The sequence below is a fragment of the Sardina pilchardus genome, chromosome 17 (assembly GCF_963854185.1).
Source record: "Sardina pilchardus chromosome 17, fSarPil1.1, whole genome shotgun sequence".
NCBI lineage: Eukaryota > Metazoa > Chordata > Actinopteri > Clupeiformes > Clupeidae > Sardina > Sardina pilchardus.
In genome coordinates, this window is record NC_085010.1 from 4177206 (window position 1) to 4185736 (window position 8531).

Below are 8531 nucleotides of genomic sequence, written 5' to 3' on the forward strand. Positions count from 1 at the left end.
AGTTAATTCGCTTAAAAACGATGCGAATCAAAAAGTTAGTGCGACACGTGATGGAAAAGAACTTATATCGCTTTAACACTCAATTCGACGCGCTACGTTAATATGCTCGCTAGAGGTGGATTAAGGAGAGTTAAATCGATATACATGTGATGGAAAAGGTTTGGAGCGATATAAGTTACTGTGACGCCTACTAAGAATGTTCACAACGTTAGCGCTAAAATTTGAACTTTGTCTCGCGCATATGTAGTAGGGTAGACTGACTGTTGGCCCTGTGTCTTCCCTCTGGCCTGCCTTGCTAACGAGGGGCGGGGCAATAACCCTTAATTGGTTAACTGGCTCTGCAGCCTATTTAAGAGCTTGGATGGTTAGCAACAGTGTAGGCTCTGCTGCGAGAAGGTGTGTGCGAGCACACCAGAGCCTTCCACCAGGTATGCCATCTTTTCAAGTGTTTCTGTTTGTATTAGTTTTGTCATTGTGGTTAATGTTTATCGTTTATCGTTTTATGTACTGTAGCTGGGTGCCCTGCCTGTCCGGACCACGGCAGGGGTGATGTTGCCTGCCTCTCCGGACTGCTACAGTTGGTCAGGCTGCTGTCTTGTCTTCCTTTAGTTTTGTTTGATGTTTGATTTACTATTTTGTCTGTTACTTTTGGTTTGATTGTCTTTGTCCATTGTCTTTCTTTTGTGAGCAGGCAGAGTGTTAATGGGGGGGGGGGCCTAGTCACCTGCTGGGGAACTAGAGTGTGTGTACTGAGAGTTGCTTGCTGTGGAGAGTTGCACTACTTAACACTTTCATACTGGAGAATTGCTGTGTTTGATATAAACTGGTCACCGTTGATATTAGCCTGCCCCCTCAGGCCAGCTCTGTCTGTCTCTGTTGAATGTCTGTCTTTTGTGTTCAATAAATTGTTTATTTAAGGAATTCATGTCTCCAAATATGCTTTTAAGAACCTGTGCAGCTCTGTTTCGTAAAGGTCCCGAGCAGCTAAACATTCCCTGAGGCGCTAGGCCCCAGGGTGGCGTAGTCAGGCTACAGATTTGGGGTGGTTGCCCTGACCACCCTGTTACATTCTGGCGTAGTCGGCAGGATGCTAAAGACATGAATTCCTTTTCTTTTTTTGTTTTGTTAGATTCGTGTTGTGCTTGTGTTCTTTGTTTTCCTTAATTCCAAGACAAGACAGCAGCTGACCAGAAGATCACGTACCAGGAACCCCCGAAGTCCAGCCTCCAACATCCCAAGTCCCTACCCTCACCGTGGTGATCCTCTGTGCCTCCTTTTGGACCAGTCCGGCGGACGGCGCCTCCGTAGGTTGGTCAGGATCGACCCATAGAGGGACCATTACCCACGATCGGGAGGATTCATGTTGGAGTGGGATGAGCATGACTTATGGACTTATGGGGGGATGTCAGGGTATTCGTTTGTCATGATTTTACCAATTTTAATAGGTAACCGGGGGTATGCCCTCAGAGAATCACTGGGTCATGGGGTGGGTCCCATTAGCGGGGTTTTCTGAGGGGCCCCTGGCTCTCCTTATTCCAGCATTGGCCTACTGGCCATGCTGTGTGTCCTTGTTCTGTGTGTTGGGTAGCAGTGCTTGAAACACTGGGTCCCCAAAATGGTTGGGTAGCAGTGCTTGAGACACTGGGTCCCCTGAATCTGGGTAGCAGAACTGGCCCATAGGCCAGGCTGCATGCCGCTGGAGTGTTTGGGTAGCCGCGCTGGCCGCGGGGTCCCCTGTATCTGGGGTTTGGTCCAGTGACCAGACCCGTCCCCGTCATGGGGTTGAGTGGCAGCACTGGGGTTCACCTTACTGCCAATACCTGCTTCATTTTATTGTATGTGCACTTGTGCCTGAGAGAGCCCTTACCAACCCCTTAGGTGCTCGTTTAAACGATGTATCGTCGGGACGACGATACATCTTGGGGGGGAAGAATGTAGTAGGGTAGACTGACTGTTGGCCCTGTGTCTTCCCTCTGGCCTGCCTTGCTAACGAGGGGCGGGGCAATAACCCTTAATTGGTTAACTGGCTCTGCAGCCTATTTAAGAGCTTGGATGGTTAGCAACAGTGTAGGCTCTGCTGCGAGAAGGTGTGTGCGAGCACACCAGAGCCTTCCACCAGGTATGCCATCTTTTCAAGTGTTTCTGTTTGTATTAGTTTTGTCATTGTGGTTAATGTTTATCGTTTATCGTTTTATGTACTGTAGCTGGGTGCCCTGCCTGTCCGGACCACGGCAGGGGTGATGTTGCCTGCCTCTCCGGACTGCTACAGTTGGTCAGGCTGCTGTCTTGTCTTCCTTTAGTTTTGTTTGATGTTTGATTTACTATTTTGTCTGTTACTTTTGGTTTGATTGTCTTTGTCCATTGTCTTTCTTTTGTGAGCAGGCAGAGTGTTAATGGGGGGGGGGGCCTAGTCACCTGCTGGGGAACTAGAGTGTGTGTACTGAGAGTTGCTTGCTGTGGAGAGTTGCACTACTTAACACTTTCATACTGGAGAATTGCTGTGTTTGATATAAACTGGTCACCGTTGATATTAGCCTGCCCCCTCAGGCCAGCTCTGTCTGTCTCTGTTGAATGTCTGTCTTTTGTGTTCAATAAATTGTTTATTTAAGGAATTCATGTCTCCAAATATGCTTTTAAGAACCTGTGCAGCTCTGTTTCGTAAAGGTCCCGAGCAGCTAAACATTCCCTGAGGCGCTAGGCCCCAGGGTGGCGTAGTCAGGCTACAGATTTGGGGTGGTTGCCCTGACCACCCTGTTACACATACAAAGACGTTCACATCACAATAGTGTACCATTCGCTACCTTTGATAAGTTCGCTAGAAAGTGTTCCATTCGACTGTTGATGGAAAACCACCTAGCGCACAAGAAAAATGCGCATTAACAGGGCTCTGATGACACGATTTTGATTCGCTAGAATCGTTCTATTGAATGGAAAACCGTTTTGGTGCTTCTTATATCGCTCAAAATCACATCGATTTATGAGTTAATTCGCTTGAAATTCTTATGGAAAAAGGGCTTATGTAAGCTAGCCTTCCTTCCTAGCCTGATTACCATCGACTTTCAAAGGCTCTGCGAGACTTTAGTCTGACCAAGAGCCTGTGCTAACACGGTTTCTCCAAGCACTGGTTGACACGCCTCCTTTAAGTGCCTCGATTTGCTACTGGTAGATGTCAGAAAGCGTTTGCCGAGTTTAAACCAATAACAACACTCTTTCCTCTGCCTTGACAGAACACGCCTCTACCCAGAGCCGTTGGAGCTGCTCAAAGTTGATTGGTTCTCGACCAAAGGGGGCAGTTCCGTAGATTTCGGGAACTCAGAAATCCTTCCCGATTAGCAGTTGACCAGACCAGCGACAGCAAAAGCCGAAGGTGTTACATCACTGGGAGGGCGTGCCAGGCTAATTCCTTCCATGGAATAGAGCTCCCCAGTCCCGCCCACAGCCTTGTCCGGAAGTAAAAATCCAATACAATTTCTCCATTGACAATTGGAGAATAAGCCATAACATCGTAACCGTCCATGGTAGACTTAAAACCAGCTACGATGTGACTAAGCGATTATACCTGCTCATATAGATGTCAAAAGTTAATGGGGGCATCAACCTTGTTTTGAGAAAACAATGCTTTATTCACGATTTAACGAGAGAGTACTACACTACCCGACACCCTAACGTGTAAAACTGGTGAAAGCAGAGCCTTTGATTGGTAGAGATCGCCGTTGCCATGGCAATGCCAAACAAACTGTACTCAGCTTTTCCCGCGCCTATCGTCCAGCTTCGTCTCGCTGGAACTTCAAAACTTAAAATGGCTGCAGGGCTGATCAGGACCGATGTGTGGTCTTCCGAAAAATAACGGTTTTCTCATCTTGAAGGTTGAATTTACTCAATGGAAACGGTAGGAAGTAATCATCTTCTTTTCTCAGATTAATATGGAACCATGTTAAACTATCTTTAGGCTGCAAATGTTGGAAATGTGTGTATGTTTGCAAAGCATCCTGGGATTTGAGTTCTCTATCTCGGAATTTAAGATATGTACACAGTCTTGTACCTTTCGCTTTTTTTACATTTTCTGTTCATTTTTTCACTCGAAATTATAAGTTATATGCTTATGAGTCACATCGTAGCTGGTTAGCCTAAGGCATGGTCTAAAACTCTTTATATCCGAATTTTTCCAGAAGTCAATGGGAGAAATGAATGAGAATTTTACTTCCGGACAAGCACCTCTCTCGGAGGAGGGGCGGGACTGGGGAGCTCTATTACATTTTCTAGTTTTGATTTGTTTCCCCGTGTCCCATCCAGAAATTGAAACAGGAAGTGTGCTTCTTAGCAAACCCTTATTTGGGCTGGTGTCTCCCGTCAGTGAAGAACTCGGAGAGGGAATTACTCGTGTTGCTTATATTCATTGTAAAAGCAATGAAGTTATTATTGCAATTAATTGTAGAAACCTAGCTTTGTCTGCGTCATTGCCACTTCTGCAAGGCACTTGAATGCCAAAACAATCCAAAATGCTAATCTAGTTTAAGTTAGCATTTGGATTGTTTTTGCATTCAAGTAACACTCGCCTTTAACAGGAGATGGCAGCACTGCTCCTCTCTGAGTCTCACAGCCCACTTCGCCAATGCATCAGTTAAAATGGTCTGTTTGTGTGAGGAGGGTCGACAATATTTGTTTGTGTTGGTAACTCAACAACTCATCTTACTTTGATACGTTGTCGGTGCGGCAATGTTGTAAATTACTTGTATATTATCATTCTCCCTACCTTCCTACAGAACACAAATATCCATAACCATGGAAAAAACATATTTATCTATTCATTCCATTTCTGCCTTGATGCTGGACTCGCACAGAGGCTCTGTATGAGTCCATCAAGGCAACAGAGGTCAAATGTAAGGGTGAGGCCTCCCTGCAAGTATCGAATTTGTGTTTTAAGGCCTAAAAAAGGCATTTAAATGTAAAACATTGCTATCATCAGTAGTTGACATGCAGAACACGAAAGAAAATGAATTTGAGAACATAAAAATGGATTGCTTTCTTGCTCATATAATCTGTTGTGATATCTCTTGTGTTTCTGGTTGTGACTTTTCATTATGGCTTCTTTGCTCTTACAGTAGTTGTTTCTTTATGGTTATATTGAGGCAAGTTGCCTTCTCAATTTGAAGACATGACAGTGAGACAGTGGGCATCCTTCTGTTCTTTTGAGATGCTGAGAGCTTGCTACTGGGTATGTGTATCAGGGGTCCTTTCTGCTATTCAGCTCCTTCAGAGCTCGATCCGTTGGCCAAATATAGACAGGAAATACTTCCTGCTCTCCAAACAAATTACGTCATTTTACTCTGTGGGGACTTCACTCCTTATGGAATTCTGATCAGCAGAGTGTGTCTCTGTGTCGTTGTAAACAAACCTATCTGTCTGTGGAGTAGATGATGCCTCACGGAAAATACAGTGTGCTATATGAATGTGCTAAAACTTCTGCCAAATGAATACATGTCAATGTAAACACAATATCTTAACTTCATATGGATAATAACAATTTTTAAAAAAATAACTAATTAGAGAAGGAATATTCCTGTGAATGTAAATCAGGCGATATAGTCTCTGGGATTAGAAGTAGGCCTATTGCAGATTTCAACTGGCTGTGATGCTGCTGTTTGACCACTAGATGGCTTGCGTGGACTTGTGTCGCAACTTGGTAATGGAACCCTCCTTGCAAGGTCTCCCTTCTCACAGGAAAACTTAAATTAAACAGACTCAGGCTGAAATGCTTTACCTTATCATTAGAGAGCACTTATACAGAGAAGGAGATATTTAAGTCAGTAAACACTCTGGCAGTACCAGCAGTCTGAGACCACATCATGACTGATTTTTGAATGAAATCAGACCAGTGACAGAATAGACCTTCTTTGCTGTGTTCAAGGCATTTAATCCTCTGTGTTGCTCCTCCTACTGCTCTCTCTCTCTCTCTCTCAATTCAATTCAATATATCTTTATTGGCATGAAAGTTTCAGAAACATTATTGCCAAAGCTTAATTACATACAAGAGGTTAAAGGAAAATAAATAATCTCTCTCTCTCTCCCTAATGTATCACTTCAGCTCACCTCACTGTTCTGGTTCTGTTGTTCGCCACCCTGACACTCACTGCCCGTTCCTCCTTGCCCTGCCATCTCCTCTTATTCCAATTTCTCATCATCTCATATGGTTAAGCCTAGTAGTGCTTAATCTTCTTTAGTTATTATTATTTCTACTGTGTTGCTGTTAGAGTGAATGCTTAAGTGTGGGTTTGGAGAGATGTGAGTGGGCAGTTACTGATGGTTATATATAGACTCACTCTTTCACATTTCCCCATACTCAACATGTGTTCATATTTGTGTGTGTGTGTGTGTGTGTGTGTGTGTGTGTACACTCACATGTTCACATGAATGTTTGCATGTTTGTGAACCAAGGGCCTGTTTGTCTCATTATCTTTTCATGGGAGTCTTATCTGACAGGCAGGTGCCTATTTGTGTTCTTTGCTGTAGTCACTTTCTGCGTGTAGATTGGTGTGAGGTAGGTGGGTGCCGACAGCTTGCTGCATGGGGCTGGATGATGCAACGTGCAGTGCTGTTCACAGAAATACTAACGCCATACACATAGGCTACCACCTGCCCCACTCAACACACTGGTTCAACTGGTCCAATCACTGACCAACTTGTTATTCCACTGATCACACACACACACACACACACACACACAATATGTATGCAATGCATGCTTTGTTTACTATTGCCACTGGCATATGTTTGACTTCATCATTTGAAAACAGATTTCTACAGCTGCAGCCTTAACTGGATATGGGCCCCATGAAACTCTAAAGCAGCCTACCTAACTTTAAAAAACAGGAGCATATCATATCAATGAGCAACGGAGCATATCAACATATCACAAACAATTTAGGCGACATTGAGCTTTGATTTTCAAGCGGCACCAACAAAAGCCTGCTCCTGTTCTCCTATAAAGATGTTTGAGGTCAAGAGGGTACATCGGAAGTACTTATAGTATCTCATGAATAGTACATGCATTGACAAACCAAAAAAAATATCTATGTATAGCTCATTCATTCATTCATTCCATTTTCAAATTGAAACTAATGCTTTGTGCCACACTCACACTGATTTCATTAAACCCACAAAATATGACTTCAGAGAATGTTAATGTCAGCACTTTGTGAACAAAGCATTATCTCAGAATAGCAAAACAGATGAACTTTGGCTGACGGGCCAACTGCTATAAAACAACAACATGACAAAGCGAAGGATTTCCGTGAGCCACAAATGGTTGTGTTCAGGCCCTCCTAAGTGAATAAATATCTTTTACATGATTAGTACACTATGTCATGCCCCCCACATAGCACTGCTTTGTTTAGGTCTCTCAACAGGAAAGGGATATGGACTTCCCTAATGTACTTAGATTACGATGTGAAAGGCTACTGAGAAATTATCTAATGTACTTAGATTACGATGTTTGCTTCACTCTTACTTGACTGACATCTTTACGTCTCCACTTATATACATTACGATGTTAAATGTTTGATTCTCATGAAGAACATTGTGTTATTTGTTGGTATAATTTACAATACTTGGAAGTTAGATTTTAAACCACAGTGTGACGTGAGAAGAGCCATGGACATAATGATATAACTTACAGACCACAGGAGTATAAAGAACTCTTTACTTGGCTAACTGGTTCACAACACCCAGGCCTAAAGCCTTGAGCAGTTTCTTGTTTTTCTTGTCTAGGGGATCGAGATACATTTCACCTTCCATTCTTTCAGTAATTTCACCTTGAGGTTCAGTGAATGACCATGAAATGTGAATTCCTGAAATGTGAATCCTTAAGGTGACTGACTTGTTTTCGAAGACATTAACCTGCTAAATTCTCACTTATACAGACAGACTGTTATCATCTCTAGATGTTGCTTGCTGGTGAGTAGGCTTTGTAGAGAAGTTAGTTCGGGGTGGGTGTGAACACTGAGGAGTCATCCGATTAGAATGAAAATAAAGAAGGTCCAGACAGCCAGTTTCTTCAGGGAGTTGTATTAAATAGTGGTCAGTACAAGGCACTTAAATTGTCTAGGAATATGTGTGTGGTTCAAAAAGGCTAAGCGAATTTACAAACGGTTTCATGCAGCTTCATTAAACTAAATCACCACCGTCGTGACAGGCATGAAACAAGGATACATTACAGGCATGAAACAAAGATACAGTAGGAATACGGAGGGTTACTTACTTAATAATGGACGCACACAAAAATATAACAATCACCGAATCTGCCACTCCATCACTAAACTCGCGGGGCTTAACTGAAAGGGAACGTAACTACGTGGTCACATGACCGCTTCTAATACCATATATGGCCTTTTTAACAATGCCGCCCCCAAATTTGCCATGTAAATTTGCCTACAACAAAAAAGGACTTAACACTCTAATCAGACCTGTAGGGAATAAAGGTTAATCAGTCTTATTATCCTCAGGCAGGGCGGGCAACCGAATCAGTCTAGAAA

At 43.3% G+C, this 8531-nt stretch overlaps 2 long non-coding RNA genes across 2 annotated transcripts; both read left to right on the top strand.

The window, feature by feature from the left end:
• The first annotated feature begins 383 nt into the window (after nucleotides 1-383).
• Nucleotides 384-921, top strand: LOC134062633 (uncharacterized). Its single transcript, XR_009935478.1, has 2 exons — nucleotides 384-428; nucleotides 514-921. It is a non-coding gene; the product is annotated as an uncharacterized LOC134062633 (long non-coding RNA).
• Nucleotides 922-1669: 748 nt separating this feature from the next.
• LOC134062606 (uncharacterized) lies at nucleotides 1670-2652 on the top strand. The gene is made up of 2 exons (XR_009935472.1): nucleotides 1670-2119; nucleotides 2205-2652. It is a non-coding gene; the product is annotated as an uncharacterized LOC134062606 (long non-coding RNA).
• Nucleotides 2653-8531: the final 5879 nt, after the last annotated feature.